This window comes from Balaenoptera borealis (assembly GCF_965194805.1).
Source record: "Balaenoptera borealis genome assembly, chromosome: 11".
NCBI classification, from domain to species: domain Eukaryota; kingdom Metazoa; phylum Chordata; class Mammalia; order Artiodactyla; family Balaenopteridae; genus Balaenoptera; species Balaenoptera borealis.
In genome coordinates, this window is record NC_138868.1 from 18,669,711 (window position 1) to 18,690,562 (window position 20,852).

Genomic DNA, 20,852 nt, shown 5'->3' on the forward strand with positions numbered 1-20,852 from the left:
AACAAATGTCAAAATTCATTTACACAAACCGAGAACTTTGCTTCAGACACAGCCAAGAAGACAGAGAGAATAAACTTACCTTAATGACCATCCAATGTAATTAATAGATAACACACATTTTATTTGGTAGTGGGTGCACAAAGAAAAGAGTATTTACAAGGTGAGTGGCTTTGGGTACATTACTTAATCTTTCTACACAATAACTTCCTTTTCTGTGAAAATGGTCATGATATTAACTGCATGGTGCTTTGTGAAGATGGCATTAAGATAATAGTTTTAAAGCAGTGAGTATGGTACATGGCACATTGAAAACATCAATAAATAGGATTAAATTTTGGGTTATAATAATAAAAATAATAATGCAAAATCTACCTGGAGAAAGGATTCACATGAGAAAAATTAGTAGGATTTCCCTAGAAGAACAGGAGAGACAGGGGGAGAATACCATTCTAAAGGAGGGAACTGGTAGCGCACAGAGTTTATATTTATTGAGCACTTATTATGTACCAGACACCATATAAGAGGTCAGTAAACCAGGGAATCTGAGTCATATCCGAGCTAGGCCTGCTAGCTATCTGCTTTTGTAAACAGTGCTTTATTGGAACACAGCCATAATCATTTGTTTACATATTGCTGATTGCTACGTTTACATGTCAATGGCAGAGTTCAGTAGTTGCAACAAAGACCTTAGGCCCTTATTATACACTAAAATGTTTATTATGTAGTAAAAGTTTGCCAACTCCTGGACTATACAAAGGACAATGAACTAAGCAGTTAATTGCCTCATTTAATTATCACAGTATTTAACACCAAGGGGCAATAAAAGAGTGTGGTCAGTTAAGGAAAGGCAATAACTTGAAATTGACGCAAGTATAGTTTCAGGCTGGGCGGGGAGTGTGTGGTGAAGGATAGGAGTTGAGGAGATATAGGGAAGCAAAATTTACCACCTCAAATTGTGTCTCTTTGGCACAAGGATTTATTTAGGCTGATTATTTTTCAAGCCCCAAAGACTCAGGATGAGCCTTTGGCCTTCCTCCAACTGCCTAAAATAATGTAGATGGAGAACATGTCCCCGGAAGGGAGCTATGACTGTAGAGAGCTCTAGTATGAACTAGGTGTGTAGACAGGGAGGAACCTAGCAAACTCTGTTTGTTAAAGTTCCTCCCTGTGTCTCATTGTCTCTGACTGGCCCAACAAACATTTGTTTACCAAACCTTTGTTTTTCCATCTCCATGTGAATTGCCTTCCTCCCCTTTGAAGTCCCAAACCACTACCTGCCAACATCCTCTTTTATCTTTAGCTGAAGATGGTATTTAAGGTGAGGGCTTTGGCCATTTTGGCCAAAACAACAACAACAGCAAAACAAACAAACAAAAAAACACACACAAAACTTAGTTTGGCGAGTTACTTAGTTTTCCTGGGTCTCTCCCATGTATACACATTGTTAAGCTTTTGTTTGATTTTCTCCTGTTAATCTGGCTCATGCCAATTTAATTCTTAGACCAGCCAGAAGAATCTAGAAGTGTAGAGGAAAATTTCTTCCTCCTCCACAGCAAGAAAGGCAAATTACAGCCAGTTCTTAAATGTTTTATTCAAAAACATTTGAAAATAATGGCAATAAAAGTGAGAGATTAGCTGGATAAAATTGAGTATAAAGTTCCAAAAATAGATGCACAGCTACCTGCTTCGATAGCAAAGAACAGCCCCTTATCTGCTACTTATTTCTCATCATAAATTAGTTGCTGTTTGTGTATCACCTTTTACTCTGCTTGGTCAATATATGTCTGTCATTCCTAAGTACTTTGCTACAAAAAGACTTCCTCATCTTTTCCAATGTTTTCCTCAACACCCATTCCTTACTTCCCACCCATCATCAGGATTTCTGTTTGTGGATTTTTTTTTTTTTTCTCTATATTACATCTTATCTGGGCTTCTTAATTTTCAAACAGCTACATCCTACACAAACTCTGACTCTCGTTCTGATCTATCTTGCCAAGATTTTTCTGAGCTTGTGAGTCAATGTTTAAAATAACTTACAAGAATTGGGCTGGGGCGTCCGTGGTGGCGCAGTGGTTGAGAATCTGCCTGCTAATGCAGGGGACACAGGTTTGAGCCCTGGTCTGGGAAGATCCCACATGCCGCGGAGCAACTGGGCCCGTGAGCCATAACTACTGAGCCTGCGCGTCTGGAGGCTGTGCTCCACAGCAAGAGAGGCCGCAATAGGGAGAGGCCCGCGCACCATGATGAAGAGTGGCCCCCACTTGCTGCAACTGGAGAAAGCCCTTGCACAGAAACGAAGACCCAACACAGCCAAAAATAAATAAATTAATTAATTAATTAATCAAAAAACAAAACAAAACAAAAACTTTCTTCAAAAAAAAAAAGAAAGAATTGGGCTGTAATAATCTTAAGGTATTTCACTCTCAAGAGACCACTGCTATTGCTATTTCCTGAGGTGGAAGATGTACCTAACTCATGAACATCAACAGCTCTAATTCCCCAGAGAAAAGCTGTTTGCACTGCGGTTTATTTTCAAGAAGGTTGTAATGAGCCTACCTCAAGGAACTCCCAGAACACAATGTTTAGCATAGCTGTTGAATTCACATGAATGAAATGAAATGAGTATTTGAGATATATGGATTATGCAGATTTACAGGAAGGAAAAAATAAGATGGTCGACCTGGTTAGAAAAGGCTTCTCAAATGGGAGAAGTTAACATATAAACTGGAACTGTAAAATTGCATTATAATCAAGTTACAACTGTAAGGATAACAACATACCTGAGACTGGATAACCTCCAGGACGAATCAAGAATGGTGGGCATTATATTCTATCAGAGTAATTCAATTAATGTTTAGCCCTTCCATTCCATTTATTCATTTATTCATTCATTATTTTATTCATCCAACTTCCATTCCGCAATCAATCCAAGTTCTGTGTAAATCAACAGGGATTTTAGGGATAAAGAATTTGTGGAATTCAAAGCTCAGTGTAGCCAAAAAGCATATATATATATATATATGTGTGTATATATATCTATATGTATATATATACATATAGATATATGGTAACTGCATAGTCATTTACCAAACATCTTGTTGTGTTAGTTGTCATTCTTACAACGTAGCAAATTTGGTATTCATGTAACCACAGAAGTTCATAGAGGTTAATCAAATTGCTCAAGGACTCACGGCTTGTAAGTCTCAGAGCTGGTAATTTAACCCAAGGTTGTCTGTCTCTAGAAAGAATTGTATATTCTTTTCCCCATGTCATGTTGCCTCTCTGGGAGATGTGAAAATGGCAACAGCAGAAACATATTCAAGGAAGCGAGTTAGCCTAGGGGAAGAAGAGACCAGCAACAGGTGTTATAAGAGTCAGTGGTTTTTAGGAACATATTATACTTAGCATGATCTTTCAAGAGGTCCTAGTTCTGTTGGAGAGAAAAACACCTCGTGTATGAATTAATTAAAGAATGAACCTTTCTTTCATTATAAGATATTTTGTAGCTGACATCTAGAATTAGGAGCTCTTCAAGCAAATGCTCATTCCACTGGTTTTTAGGCCCTGTTTTTCTTTTCTTTTTTTTTTTTTAAACTAATACTAAATCTGACCAGAGAAGTCTTTGGCCCAATTCCCTCTTATCTTAGATCAGGGTTCATATGGAATAACTGAATTTGCCTATGTTAAACTGAAAGTGCCCAGGGTGATTTATATCTGAATCTTTTCCAGTATGAATTCCAGGCAAGCACTAGGATTTCCTCTTGTTCTCTTCAAGTTCTGCCAAACAAGTAGCAAAAGACTGCTGAGAATAAGTTTAGAATCGAAATGAATCAAAATTAGGGATTTAGGTGTACGCTGGCATTTTTCTTTGTGAGCTGAAGGCCTGACTAATGAAATACACTGTATGTTGCAATAAAAATTTTTAATGTTAGTTTCATTCTTAGAGACGATGACATGTCTCATTTTTTGAGAGTCCCTGCAACAGTCTGAGCCAATGCATCTCAAAGTTTAATGTACATACATATCACCTGGAAATCTTGAAAAATACTGATTCAGACTCAACAGGTCTGGAATGGGACCTAAGATTCTGCATTTCTAACCAGTGCTCAGGTGATTCTCATGCTACTGATCAGTAGAGCTCATTCAACCAGCAAGAGATGAGGATAATGGAATGACAAGGCATGAATGTAAATTGTACCTTGTTTTCTAGCCATCTCATTTCCTTTTTGTCTTGGGATATGTATTAGGGTTTTCCAAAGATACAGAATTAATAATATTTATTATTAATAAGATAGTAATAGAATTAAAAGAATTAATTATATATATAATTAATACATTATATATACACACAGAGACAGAGAGAGAGAGATTGATTATGATTAATTAGCTTATATGATAATGGAAGCTGAGAAGTCCCACAATCTACTTGAGAAATAGGGGAGCCTATGGTACAAATCTCAATCCAAGGGCAGGAATAGATTGATGTCCTAGCTCAAGCAGGAAGGCAGGGAAGAAGGAATTCTCCCTTCTTCCACTTTTCGTCTTACTCAGACTATCAATGAATTGGATAATGCCTACCCACTTTGGGGGAAGGTGATTTATTTCAGTGAGTTCACCAGTTCAAATGCTAATCTTACCTGGAAAAACACTCTTAAAGACACACCCAGAAATAATGCTTAATCTGGCATCCCATGCTCAGTCAATTTGACATATAAAATTAACCATCACAGGATGTATAGGAGATAAAGTAAAAATTATGTAACACATGGAAAATATCAAGGGAGAGTGACACGTAATAGGCTCTCAAAAATATTATTAAACACATATTAAATGCATGTTATTATATGTATTTCAGGGTGCAGTGAAGGAATGCAAAGCTGATTAAGAAATACTGTGGATTCTTTGTAGTGCTTTCCCACTATCTGTGGTAAGGACCAATTTTTCTTCCACTCCCTCTCAGAACAATAGTTTATAAAATACAATAAAAATGAATTACTAGAAAAAAAGACACAAAAAAGAGTTTAAAATATAAGTATTTAAAAACTTTTAGATTCAAGTGATGTAAAATTTCTGTTACATTCATATAAGAGTTCCTAGTGTTAACTTTCAATTTCTATGCCTATCTCCTTACCAAGTCTCTGCGCCAATACACAGAACCCACTTTGAGCAGCATTGCTCACCACAGAATTGTATATGATGGGGCACAAAGCTCTGCATGTCATAAACACTCACTAACAGCCTGTGAACTGCTCACTGAGGATTCTGGGTCTTTTTCATATGAGTCATAGTGAAATGTTACTTCAGAGTCTGTATTTCCTTCCTGTATAGATTCCTCCAGTTTGCTCCCTCTGGACTCTTGCTTAAAAAAATGCATCTAAACAGCCTCACTGTTACTGATTTCAGGAAGAAATGTTTGGGGAGGTGCGTTTGAATTGGCTACAGTTAAAAAAAAAAAAAAGGACAATTATTTTAATAGGATTTGACAGCTTCAGAGAAGAGTTGTCTGATGGTGACTGAGTTAGGAAGTTTTTTGTTTGTTTGTTTGTTTGTTTGTTTTCCCCAATCATGAACTGAGGTACATATATTTAAGTGACACAGTGACACAGAAGCAGGAATGCAATGATTTCAATGACTCTGTGAGGTCACTGAAATATGGTCAAAATAATTAATCATAAGAGAACATGTGCCCTGCTTTCCAATATTGGAGGAATGAAAGACAAAAGCATATAGCTAGTGCAATATGGGTGAAAGATGAGAGCACATTTTAATCCAGATTGGACAGGAGAGATTAAAATGCCATTGTTGATGGTATTACCTTATCCATTGTAAGAGACGTGTAAGACGGGTGAAGAAATTGGATGTGTCTCATAACACAACACAGATATTGTACTCAAACCCATATCAAAATCAGAAGGAGTAGTGAATAAGAGCATTAGCTTGAAGACAGTTCACGAGAGGTCATGTTTAAAAAATGTGTTAAATAGAAAATGTGTAACACACCTGCTGATTTGGACTTTTGCCTCCAAAGTGCCTGACCTACTCCATGTGCCAGCATATGGAACGTTTTTATTATGGGCACATTCTGCCGAGCTGAAATGAAGTCTGAAATACTTGGCTTCTTAAAAACGTTAATTACTGTGCGATTGGCTCTTTTTAACTGACCCACCTGCAGTATTAATACAATGTGGGAATAAAGAAACTGTTATTCCCTTCTGCAGCAGAGTTTTTTTCCAAAGGGGTAATTGGAACTTATTAGAGATTTTTTTTTTCCACAATACTCTGTTTCATTTTATCTCAAACTTTAAGAAAAGTGAATGTATCAAATTTTAGACAATTCAAATGATAGCCCTCTAGGTGGTTATGCTAAGTGGATTCCTCATGTAATTATCCAACACCTGAAGCCCTAAGAAGTCATCAAGGTTTGCGGACTAGCTTTGGATATTCTGGTTTTATTTTAAAATGTGACCTTGTTTTTCAGATTTCTTGGTCTTCCTGGGATCTTACGTTGATGTCTACAAGTGTTGCCTTTCAAATAACCATAAGTAAATCTCTTTGTTATTGTTTAGAAGTTAAATATTATCTATTTACTGTATTTAATTCACTAGATAAAATTTAGTTAGCCAACTAATAGGGTTTTCCATTTCTCTTTAACATTCTTCTCTGTGGCCAAGTAAGGGATGCCTGAGCACCAAGACATGGACTGCAAAGTTGGCAGTATCTGTTTTCCCTAATACTTTTCCTTAAAAATACCTATTTTGGGTTCATAAGCTTTGTTAACTTATGAGATGAAATTTTTTGAATGAAATACACTTTTTAGAATGACCTATATATTATCTATGTGTAGAAAATTATATATGCATATACCTTGTCCTGAGTAAATGTCAAGGTTGAAAGTATTGGAGTCAAATTCTTGCTTCACTATTCACCAGCCGTGAGACCTTAGAAATGCTGCTTAACATCTCTGACCTTTAGTTTCTCATCTTCATAGTGGTTATAATGAGTGAACTGACCTCACAGAATTTTCCTGAGCATCAAATGTGACAGTGCTTATTAAATTCTTAGCATGAATTCTGGAATATAATAAAGACTATGAATGAACAGCCAGATGAGGAGATTCATAGGGCAAGGTCCAGAAGTGTCTTGAGAACAGGTGCTCTGTCCCTGTAGAGTTGGGGCATGCCACTCTCTCAGCATGTAGATGTGTTCACGGACTCAGAAGCTTTGCTTGCAGTACCTAGAAATCAGGATTGAGTGAGAGACCTTAGAGGACCAGATAGTGCAGATCAACAGTCTTTGCACAGTCATCTCTTAAGACTGCGTTATTGACAGCAACTAGAAATAATTGACCATATAGCAGCTGAAAGTCCAAACAGGGGCACAGGACAGTATGGCTAAAGTTTAAATGTCCAGAGAAACTTTGAATTTGGAAATTAAGGCTACAACAGAGCCAAGAGGTATTGTGGTTTTTAATAACCAGAAATAAGCCTTAATCTGAGTGGAAGGGCATTTGTTCAATCAGGACCAGAGTAAGGTAATCCAAGTAGTTCAAGACCAAAGCAATAGAAAACTTAAAATGCCTACTTAACTTCCTTCTAGATCAGGTTTTGTTTGGCAACTGCTCACCCTTTTATGATCCCCCTTGGGTTTGGACAGTGGTGGATTGGCTCTTGAAGGTATAAAAAAGGTCATTTTGTTGCTGTCAATCCAGACTAATTACTAGTTCTATCTATGGTAGCCCTAGAAATGCAGATCTGTGATTATACACTTAACAAACTGATGGAGGCTGGGACCTAATAAATTATCTTTCTCCACATCCATCTCAAAACCAACTGACCAAGGAGACATGGATTGTTTTTATAAGCTGAGAGGTCCCTGTTGCCCTTCTTCATTGCAAATTATGTGTACTTTTCTCAAGCCTCTCTGAATGATGCTGATTTTGGGTACCTACTGGAAGTCAACATTGTTCCAAGCAGCAATTCTTAGAAATTAAGTGTATAGGCTCTAGCCCATATTTCATGAGCTTAATGCAGGCTCCACAGCCTACTAACTCTGACCCTGAGCAAATTACATAACTGTGTTAATCTTCCTACATTTAAACTGGGAATTGTAAGACTACCGGTATCAGATAACTGTTGTGAGAAGATGAAATGAGAAAAGCACATGAAGTGTTCCAAATATTGATTGCATCATTAGTATTATGGGAGAAAAATGAAGTATTCAAAACAGATGAGGGCATCAGGAATGGGCATGGAAGTTAGGAGCTGGATAATCTGAGCTGCTTGTCTTCTGAGAATTATATGTGAGAGTATAGAATTTTGTGATATGAGCATACAAGGCAATCTCACATGAAATGGGTGAATGGTACAATGATCCCCTCTTTAAAATAAATTTATCCTAAGAAACACACTAAGTTTAAAAAAAAAAAAAAAACACAAGCATTCATTTATTTTATTTGTCCAAAGTGAGAAATTGGCCAGATCCTGAAGCAAAGCGTCAAAAGGAAGAGAGCTAATGCCCTTTGCCCGGCAATAAGCAAAGAGCCAGTTTGAAACTTTTGCTAAAACACTCTAATGAAACCACCTCATTGACTCTAAATAATCATCTTTTGGATCATCCTTGGAAATTAAATTCTTTGGAGTTTAAGAAATAACAACATTTTATTGAAAGGAAGTCACAACTTTAATAAAACTATATATAGTCTTTGTGAAAGAATGTTGTCCCGCTCAAGCAGTATTTCCAACAAACTTCATTTGGCAAATCTAACCTACAGATATAACACTGGTACTTCAGGATTTATGTATAAAGAAATTTATTTATTTCGGTATTTTTATGGCAGCAAAATAAATTAAGATTATGCATAAATAAGGAAACTGGATAAATTATATATAATAATTGATAATATTATAAAATATTATGCAGCTATTGAAAGCAAAACATTAGATCAATACACATTGATAAGGGAAGGAAGAAGGAACAAAAGAAGGGAACGAGAGAGAGAAGAAGAAATGGTAGCCCTGAATTTCTAAACTTGACAAATCAGGAAGCCCTTTACAACTAATTGGGGAAAACACGAAAGTTTTCTCCAGGTTTTATGAAAAATACCCTGGGTTGTTTGTCTCTCAGAACTCACAATGTGATTTAAAGCTGCAGCACTTACTTGATTTCCCATCCATTTCATATTGATTATTGAATGAGAAGAAGCACACTTACCCAGGTATCTGTGGAACTTCTCACTTCTTCTGTATCAGCACAACACCTCTCTCAATTTATGCAGAGCCTCCATCTTTAGATCTGCAGTCCTTAGACTTTTGAAGTGTGAAGACCTCATTTGAAAATACGATGAAAACAAAGAACATGGCACATATGCATAAGTGTAACACAGTGAGCCTGTCTGAGAATGAAGACAACACACAAAGTAGAACTGAGGAATAAGCCCAGATGATATTGTCGCATAGGCCTGTGATGAAAGTCAGCTCAATCCGCAGATATTCAGATAAATAAGCCAATGTATTTTGCTTTGAGAAAGTTTGAGTTGGGTTTCTGAGACTTCAGATAGATACCTTCTGTATCTCATAGGAGATGAAGAAGAAAAGGTAGGTGAAGATATGAACAGATGTAGCTTAGGTGGCAGGAAGGTGAAGTAGTATCAATCTTGTGACGTCAATGTTCTCCACTGAAAGAAAGTTATTTCTGAAAGAAGAGGAAGATGGAGTTGGGGGTATCAGGTATCTATAGAAGAGTTGAAAGGAGGATGAGAGTCAATTGCACTGTATACAGAAACACAGTGTAATGTCCTGGTTCAATTAATTTCTCAAACTCTAATATCAAAGAGTACATTTCTTTATTTTGTTCAAAAATATATAAAAATCTAACATCTAAGAACAATTTTAAAAAAGAAAGTTTGAAATATCCAGAATCCTACAACCTTGCAACAATTCTCTTTTGGGATGTTATGTTTCAATCTCTTCCCATGTGCAAAATTATTGTGTGTTGCAGAGACTGTGTCATTTTGTGATCTTATTTTATTTCACTTAACTAGAACCTATGTTGCACATTTATTGATTGTTCTTTTAAGTAGGAAAATTTTTTAAATAAGATGAAAATATATGGTTCCTTGGTTTTAATTACTACAAAATGATGAATAATATTTTCTTGGGTTTATTATTATACTTTTCTAAATACTCTATTATATATTTTGCTTTTTTGGTAGATAATGCACCAATGAACATTTTCATACACAATGGTAAATAAAGAATCAATTTCAGTTGTTTTCATAAGCTCTTATTTACTCCAAAAATATTTTCTATATATTTAGATACTTTCTTCCTAGACCACTTCTTCACCTATCCTTCTCAAATTCTTCCAAAATATAACAGAGGGAGGAACACTCCCAAACTCTTTCAATGAGACCACCATCACCATGATACCAAAACCAGACAAAGATGTCACAAAAAAAGAAAACTACAGACCAATATCACTGATGAACATAGATGCAAAAATCCTCAATAAAATACTAGCAAACAGAATCCAACAGCACATTAAAAGGATCATACACCACGATCAAATGGAGTTTATCCCAGGAATGCAAGGATTCTTCAATATATGCAAATCAATCAATGTGATACACCATATTAACAAACTGAAGGATAAAAACAATATGATCATCTCAATAGATGCAGAAAAAGCTTTTGACAAAATTCAACACCCATTTATGATAAAAACTCTCCAGAAAGTAGGCATAGAGGGAACTTACCTCAACATAATAAAGGCCATATATGACAAACCCACAGCCAACATCATTCTCAATGGTGAAAAACTGAAAGCATTTCCACTAAGATCAGGAACAAGACAAGGTTGCCCACTCTCACCACTATTATTCAACATAGTTTTGGAAGTTTTAGCCACAGCAATCAGAGACGAAAAAGAAATCAAAGGAATCCAAATCAGAAAAGAAGTAAAGCTGTCACTGTTTACAGATGACAGGATACTATACATAGAGAATCCTAAAGATGCTACCAGAAAACTACTAGAGCTAATCAATGAATTTGGTAAAGTAGCAGGATACAAAATTAATGCACAGAAATCTCTTGCATTCCTATGCACCAATGATGAAAAATCTGAAAGAGAAATTAAGGAAACACTTCCATTTACCATTGCAACCAAATGAATAAAATACCTAGGAATAAACCTACCTAAGGAGACAAAAGGCCTGCATGTAGAAAACTATAAGACACTGATGAAAGAAATTAAAGATGATACCAACAGATGGAGAGATATACCATGTTCTTGGATTGGAAGAATCAACATTGTGAAAATGACTCTACTACCCAAAGCAATCTACAGATTCAGTGCAATCCCTATCAAACTACCAATGTCATTTTTCACAGAACTAGAACAAAAAATTTCACAATTTGTATGGAAACACAAAAGACCCCAAATAGCCAAAGAAATCTTGAGAAAGAAAAACGGAGCTGGAGGAATCAGACTCCCTGACTTCAGACTGTACTACAAAGCTACAGTAATCAAGACAGTATGGTACTGGCACAGAAAAAGAAATATAGATCAATGGAACAGGATAGACAACCCAGAGATAAACCCATGCACCTATGGTCACCTTATCTTTGATAAAGGAGGCAAGGATATACAATGGAGAAAAGACAGCCTCTTCAATAAGTGGTGCTGGGAAAACTGGACAGCTACATGTAAAACAATGAAATGAGAACACTCCCTAACACCATACACAAAAATAAACTCCAAATGGATTAAACACCAGACACTATAAAACTATATGTCTTATAGAACTCTACATGTATTTGTGTGACTACTGGATCAGAATCGATTCTCTAGAATATGGGACTGTGCCTGTCTCCATGTGAAGCACCAAGCCTGGCAAAGGAGAAGCTAAATAATTGTTCAATAAATGCTGTTAATGAATGTGCCAAATGTTTTGTTTGGTGTATGTAACCATGAATATAGCGACCACCATCTCTGCAAACATAGAGATTTGGTCATAGAGATTCTTGGAAACACCAACTTCTATTTCAGAGCTGGAAGATGGGGAATTGATTCAAACAAAAAAAGCTTGGTGCAGGGTAGCAGAATGAGGCAAACAACCAGAGTTCCAGTTAACTGCCTGTTATTCAGCCCCAATCTGCTTCACTGCAATGGAGGGTGCTGGGAAACCGAGGGTTTCCAAGGCAATACTGCTGATTTATGGAAATGTTCAAGACACAGGACTACTTGTGAATTTCTGCCAGACAGATATTTAATACTGTCAGTGCAGGGAAATGCATTAAAAACAATTATTCAAAAACCACTTCCCCTGGCCAGTTCTATGTTACATACTGCTGCTACTGTCACAGATATTTGTGTTTTAAGTAAGAGCCCTTTTACTCTTAGCACCTTATGCTGCTACTCCATGATTTAAAAGCTGAGAAAATCATGGTTATCTGGCTATATTGATGAAGAGGTCTGATATGTCCTCTTAGGAGCTTTTACTACCAAGTGTGTAAGAGTACCACTTGCTTATGAAGCAAAGTTCCATACTTCTATTGATGTTACATTCTCTTGCATAAGAAAAATTCCCCTTTAATTTTGACCAAAACATAAACTTAGGCATCTGGTTAAAATAGCTCATAGAGTGTACCTTTCTAGAGAAGGAATTTTCTGGTTAAATCAGGCCTGAGAATGGGCGAGCTAATTTCTTCATCAGGTTTTGTTGGATTATCATTGTAAACAAAATTCAAATCCTGACCCTAATTTGGACCTCTGACACTTTTCAGTTTTCAAGTCTTGCCTTCTTTACCTTTTCTGGGCTTCTTTTCTCATAGGTCTTTCACTTGACAATAATCCCAATTCTCTCATGGGGGTTAGGACAGCTAATTTGACAATAAATTTGAAGATACAGTGTAAATAATCAAACAGTATACACGTCAATAGTTAGGTCTTATTACTGTTATGAAATCTAGGTAAAAATCATCCTTTTATCTGCCTCATATGCATAAAATATGTATCCCTTAAATATTCCTTTTTCTGGGAAGTTTCCCTTGATTCTGATCCATCTTTAACCACATCCATTGTATCTTATTCTTCTGACATAGAATCACAAATCTCATGGTAATTGCTCATTTAGTTTCCTGTCTTCTCACTAGACAGGAAACACCTTAAAGACAAAGACCTTTCCTGTCTTACACACCACACTACCATCAATGTTAGCAGAATATCTAGTATATATCAAGCACTCAGTACACATTCTTGGATGAATGCATAAATAGGTAGAATAATAGGTAGTATGACTGTAAAAGACACTGTCTAAATAGACTGACATGAAATAGTATGGCCAGGAAAGTTATTTTATTTTTCATGTTCAATGTGTGAAAGAGAGAGGGTTTTCAACTTCGCAAAGCATTAGCACAGATTAATGAGTCTCACCCTTAGATAGCTACCCTTATAGAGCTATTTACCTGTTAGTATCAAATTGGTCCTCTTTCCTTATTTATATTAACTCGTATGCTATTTCTTTAAATATAATCATTTTCACCAAGGGATTCAAGGAATGTCACCACTGTTTAACTATGACGCTGTTAATTTGTAATCACATTTATCACAACCTCTGGGAGCACTCTCTAGCAACTCCAGATCCTACTCCAACTCCCTCTGTAACCTTGTAAGTGGATGCATTGGTACTGCTTCTTCACTTAAGTTGCCGCTTCCTAAAAGTGAATAAGCATGCTTTTCCCACAGTGCCTTTCTACGGACTAATTAGTTGATGCTTGCAGAGTTCCTTCAAGGAGATAAGTACCGTGGAAATGCTAAGTGCCATTGCCCGTGAAGCAACGGCTGTGGGTTCCTCTGGGATGGAAGCTGCTTGAGAAATGTAATGCAGAGCAATGCAGAGTGGAATGGAACAGCGGTTCTCCCCAGGATACAGCAGCTTACTCCAGGGAGACAAAGCTTTATGAAAATAGTCTAAGATAACTTTCTTATTTATTTATTTGTTTATTTATTTATTAATTTATTGGCCATGCGGCATGTGGGATCTTAGTTCCTGACCTGGGATCAAACCCACGTTCCCTGCAGTGGAAGTGCAGAGTCTTAACCACTGGACCACCAGGGAAGTCCCTAAGATAACTTTCTTTGAAGCAGGCAAAACTTTGGGAGTGGCCATGGCTAAATGTCACTCTGAGTCAGGAACACAATTTCCTTCTACTGCCTGTTTCCCTAGAAAATTAGGAGAAATAAGCATAGCCACTATGGAGCTTTGGACTTTTTAAGACCAAGGAGATTTCATTTCCCTCTCTGTATGAAGACTCTGATTCACTGCCTGATATGAGAGCTCCCTGCCCTGACCTTACCCATCCTCACTTGGTAGAATTGGGATATGTATTCCTGGAGCTGTGGACATGACAGAGCCAGCATGAGTGCCTAATATGCAAACTTTCCTCCTTCCTTTCTGATTTTCTGTATTTCCTTCCAAAAATAGTATTGAGTTCCTACTGCTTGTCAGGCACTGTCCTAGGTAGAGGTTTGATAGGAAATAGAGAAAGGAGCTCTTTTCTTCCTGGTTTTCTATGCACTCATCTCAACCAGTTATCTTCTAAGTGTATGTGCTTCTTCTTTAGGTGGAATCATGGATTCATGAAGGCATAGTATATATTGATCTAAAAGAGACTTTGGAGAATCTTACTTAACAAATAAGGAAACGTGTGTATATGGTGGTGGTATTGTTACCAGTACCAACGCTATCACTACCACAAATATTGATGATGATGATGCAAAACTCTTTCTACTACCCGGCCTAGATTTGGGGTAGGTATCCTTGTTTCATAGTTTTATATTAAGAAATATTTTTCTTCCTTATTCTCGGGACAAATACAGCTCTTCTGAAGCACATACCATCAGATTATACCTTCTTGTACTCCTATTATATGAAGTCATCTGTAGACATCTTTAACATTCTTTAATCACTGAAGGTTTCAGCACTTGGTCACTCTCATTCTTGATGCTTGAACATCTCCAGAGGTGATCCATCCAGCAATCTAGTGTCTCAGTGTTTGATTGTCTCAATTCAAGCTCTATTTTCCTCTCTATCCCTTGGCTACTTTTGCAATAATTGTAGACTAGACCTTATTATTATCTATAGCTGTACAACCTCTAAAATCTTGGTTTCAAACATCAGAATCTATGACAACACTTCCAACTAATTTATTCTGGAGTAATAATTACTCCAGTAATTATTCAATCCCATCTTTTCTCTAATTCATTGAACTTACTATTATTTTACTTACGATGAACACTGTTGGGTCCTCAACTCTCTCATTCCACAGTTTACTTTCTATAGTCCATCATGAAAATCACTCCCTTACACACACACTTCAGCTCCTTATCTTCCTTCCTTTCCCTTTCTTCATTTTACTCATCTGGTAAAATATAACTTTCCAACTATTCTTTTCCTCTTACAAAACATAATTGGAGAAAAACATGTAACTATGCCCTCTAGTCTTGGAATTTATGAACGTAAGCTGCAAGTGAGATCTCAGTACTTCTGGGAATCCTACTAGTCAATTTGCTTTCTCATTTTCTTCTTGCGGTTGACTGATATCTTACCTCTTATTGCCCTGAGAAAATAGAAGCAATCGTTAAGTGAACTATTTTGTCCTCCCACCACCAGATCTATCAATGATCCTGCATTTGTGCCAATAAATTTGTCTTCCCTCCTGTTAAAATGAATGGACTCTACATTCTTATCAAAATATTTCTACACGTGTTTATTGGATTGTACATTGTCACCTATGCAAAACCTTTGCTTCTGAAGTTAAGTATCTCCTTTCCTGTGTCATCACAGGATTTCCTACTGGATTATGTCCTTCAGAATGCAAGCCTACTATAATAGGTTCCATCAAAAATAAAACAAAATGTCTAGAATCATTGTTCAAAAAAGCATAGGCAATTATCTGATCATTTCTTCTCTATTTTACAGTGAAAGTTCTCAAAAGTATAGTCTATGCTAATTGTCTTCTTCTCTTCACCTCACGTTTTCTCCTGAACCCATTCCCTGCAGGCTTTCTTCCCCAAAACTTCACTGAAATTACCTTGATATAAGAGACCACCATCTTGCCAAAGTCATATATCGTTTTAATCTTTGTTGACCCCTCAATAGCATTTTACATAATGAATATCTTTCTTGAAACATTTTCTTCACTTGGCTTCTGAGACACAGAATTCTCCTGATTTTCTTTCTACCTTATGTACAGTTTCTTCTCATTATCCTCGGCTAGACTTACTTCCTTTTCCTGAATGATAAAGGTTAGATATTTCAGGATCCAGTCTTGGAATTCATCTTTCCTTTATCTTCAATACTCCCTGAGGTGACCTTACCTAATTTCATGGTTTTAAATATTATCCAAATGCTGAACATGTAGCTCTAGCTGTGTACTCTCTCTCAAGCTTTAGGCTGCTCACTCCCTAGCCCCTTACAAGTATAACAGACTGCTCAAATATATAATTTTCAAAGCAGAGCTCTTGATTTCTACCCCAGTTTTTCCATTCTCAGTCTTTCTCATTTTAGTGAAGGCCACTACCGTGTACTCAACTACTCAGGCCAAAACCCTTGATGTCATTTAAATTTTTTCTCATTTCTTAACTATACTCCTATTCGAGTCAATCTGAAAATTCTGCCAGCTTTATCTTTAAAATATATCTTGAATCTCTTTGCCCCACTATAATAAAAACTATCTTTATCTATCACTGATACTTGGATTAAGGTCTCTGAACTGGCCTCCCTGCCTTAAGCTTCCCCACTATGGTCAATCATCCTCAAAGCAACCAGAGTGAACATTTAAAATTTATGATAGTTCATGCCACTCCTCTCCTCAAAACTCTGCAATGGCTTTCCATACTATTCTGAAAATTGAATATATATGTTTAAAAATTCCTATATCACTGGCTCCTGTTTATGCTTCCAATTTTATCTCCTGCTACTTTAGACCTTTGGCCTTGTTCTTTCAACACACCAAACTCATTCTTGCCTCCAAGACTTTACATTGTTATTCCACCTGCCTTCAACATTCTTTACTAGACCAATCTTCATATGCCTCTTTCCCTTGCTTTACTCGGGTCTTTTCTCAAAAGTCACCACTTTTGGAGACTCTACTATGACTACGTTATCTAAAAACATACTCTTACCAGTGATTTTCCATTGTCTCATGAAGTTGTATTTTTATTCATGGCTTTTATTACAACCCATCATTATATTATGAACTTATGTGATATTAATAGCTTCTTTGTAAGAAGAAAGGTCTATGATGAAGGGATCTTATTTACAATTTTGTGTTCATTTATACAACCACCTAGGAAAGTACATGGAATGTGGTATAGTCTCAACTTATTCCTGAATCTTAACATTTAGTCTATCTGTTACACCAATCTAAGAATAACTTCTATGGTTATGCACAGATCAAACCGAATTATCAGACTATGCACTCTTCTTGGTACTTTCAATTTCTTAAATTTTTAAAAACAGTTTCTCCAATATCTTAAGTTTTTAAATTGTGGATTACCACCCATTTAGAGAGTCATAAAATCAATTTGGTGACTGTAACCAGTATTTAAAAAAAATGAAATAGAAAAGCAAATACTGAGATATCATACATAGTAATGATCATGAAATGTTTCATTGTTTTATAAAATATTTTTTTCAGTTATATCCATGTGTATATGTGTATTAAATAACAATGTAAAAATATTTTTGTTGGGGGTGGCAGTCAAAAAATTTGAGTCACTCTAATGAGATTCCATGTAGCAGGAAATGTCTTTTCTCCAAGGTTACAGTAAACACAGACAGCAGGGAGACTCAGACTTGATGAATGCAATGTGGTGGTCAGTAGCAGAGATTCTGATGTTGAATGACTTTTTAAATTGCTGCCTCTTTTTTTCTGTTCAAAAACAGAAAGACTTCAAATTCCCACTGAGCTTGTCCTAAGATTCCCGCACGTCACCTTTAGTACTTTCCCCACATTGCCTTTTAAATCCATCCTTTACTCAGAAGGAGATGAGAATCTCTCCATCACCTTTCCCATCATTCTGCCTGTGTTTTGGAAAATGGGTAACTAGGATCTGCTTTTGTCCATTTGTATCTTTCTGATAAGTGTCCACTGAGGTCTCATGAAAGAGGCACAACAACCATGGCTACCATGTTGCAGTTCTTCACTGGAAAACAAAATTTCTCTACCTGCCAAAAATTCGCTTTCTTTTTGGTGCTTTTCTTTGTTTCTCAGAAATTTGCAGAAATTGACTCCCTTTCCACATTTCTCAATCTCAACTCTCTCAAGAGTGTCTTCTAATATCAGCTTCAAATTGGAAGGACAAGAAAGGAAGATAACAAAGCAAGTTTAAGTGGTTTCTACTCCCAAAACTCCAGGAGAAACTCTCCAAGATAAATGACTATATTTCCAACAATGTCACAAAATTTTACTATTGCCTGAGAGGAAAGGAACACTAATATTTTTTAAACAATCATTATGTGCTACAACCTCCATACAGACAATGGAAATTAACCCTGTTTTATTTTACCTGCAGAGTTTTGTCTTGCAGTGTTTTAAATAAATTTGATTTAGTTGTCAAGATTTAAAATTCAGAAGATTTTACATATATTCCAGATTTCTGACTTCCCTGAAACAATCTGAAGATGTAGTTGGCTAACACACAATAGTCATATTAGTTTGCTAGACCTGCCATAACAAGATACCACGGACTAGATGGCTTAAAAAGTAGAAATTTATTTTCTCACAGTTCTGGAGACTAGAAGTCCAAGATCAAGGTGTGGGCAGGTTTGGTTTCTTCTGAGGCCTCTCTCCTTGACTTACAGACGGCCATCTTCTCACTGTGTCCTCACATGGTCATCTCTCTGTATGTCAATCTCTCTTATTATAAGGACACCAGTTGTATTAGGTTAGGCTCACCATATGACCTCATTTAATCTTAATTACCTCTTTAAAGATTCTGTCTCCAAATACAGTAACATTCTGAGGAACTGGGGGTTAGGACTTCAGCATATAATTTGGGGGTGTGGGTGGTGGCACAGTTCTATAATAACACTCATGGTAACAATTTACACTGTCTGAGCCAGAGATTCGCTCTAAAGATCACTGTAATCTCCACTGCTTCCTATTATCTCCCTGAACCTGGGGCTGAGTAGCAGTAGCCATTTATCATTAGAATGACTTCTCTTAAGTACATTAAATGCATTTCCCTAAAAAGTGTTTGAATTTTCCAACCAGTTTTAGAATCCCATTGGCCTCCCTTTGAATTACAGCTGCATCCCTTCTTAGGTAGCTTCAAGAATGTTGCTTAACACATCTGAGCCTTAATTTGCATACCTCCAAAACAAGACAAAAATGCCTATTATTGTGAAAACAAAGTGATTCAGAGCAAAATTTTAATATATAGTCTTCCTTTTCCTCACTCATATTACTTTAATATGCTTATGAAAATGGTTTAGAGTAGTGTTCAGTGAGAGATCCCTTGAGTAGCAACAGAAGCATCACGTGGGAATTTTATAGACATGTAATTTGTAAGATCCCATCCCAGAACTTCTGAATCAGAAACTGACATGGGGCCCAGGAATCTATGTTTTTTTCTTAAGCTTTCTAGGTGATTCTGAGGCATGCCAAATTCTGAGAACTACTGATTTAGAATGTGAATTCCTGTAGTGAAGTCCTTATGACTTCTCACTGATTTCCACATTTATTTGGTAATCAAAAAATAATAGATGAAAATACCAGGAATTCTATTTCCACATCTGCAAAATGGTTGCCTTTTAAAACCTATATCATAAATATTTTTTTTTCTAAATGTCTACCATCATGTTTATTTTGTTGGTATTAATAAACATTAAATGAAATTAGTGATGAAAGACAACACATATGAACACTGTAATGAAAATAATTGCACATATTTTAAGATTGGAAAGAAAAGAACATTTATTCACTCTACTTGGTTTTCCTTGTTAGATGATTCATCAAATCTCCAAACAGCTGCCATGCCTTGAAGAGAGGGAGATTTTACATATAAATGACTTATCAAAATTGACAGCAAATGGCATTTTCATTTACATTCGAAAACAGAACGATTCCAAAGCCAAATTTAATTCCTGTCCAATATTGGAGCAGAGGGGAGAAATTTTAAACAAGGGATAATGAAATGCTCTTAGTGATTTGGAAATTTCAGTGGATGCAAATCCTTGTCCTGAAGGGTTCACACTAGTGCCAAGTACAGGGAATGCTTATCTGAGCTGACTTTCTTTTCTTTTTCTTTTTCCAGTTGCAGACTTAAGAAAAGTAGACATACTTTCCTTTTTTTTTTTTAACATCTTTATTGAGTATAATTGCTTTACAGTGGTGTATTAGTTTCTGCTTTATAACAAAGTGAATCAGCTATACATATACATATATCCCCATATCTCCTCCCTCTTGCGTCTCCCTCCCACCCTCCCTATCCCACCCCTCTAGGTGGTCACAAAACACCGAGCTGATCTCCCTGTGCTATGCTGCTGCTGCCCACTAGCTAGCTATTTTACATTTGGTAGTATCTCTTACTTCGTCCCAGCTTCCCCTTCCCCCGCCCCGTGTCCTCATGTCCATTCTCTACGTCTGCGTCTTTATTCCTGTCCTGCCCCTAGGTTCTTCGTGACCTTTTTTTTTTTTTAATTTAGATTCCATATATATGTGTTAGCATACGGTATTTGTTTTTCTCTTTCTGACTTACTTCACGCTGCATGACAAACTCTAGGTCCATCCACCTCACTACAAATAACTCAATTTCGTTTCTTTTTATGGATGAGTAACATTCCATTG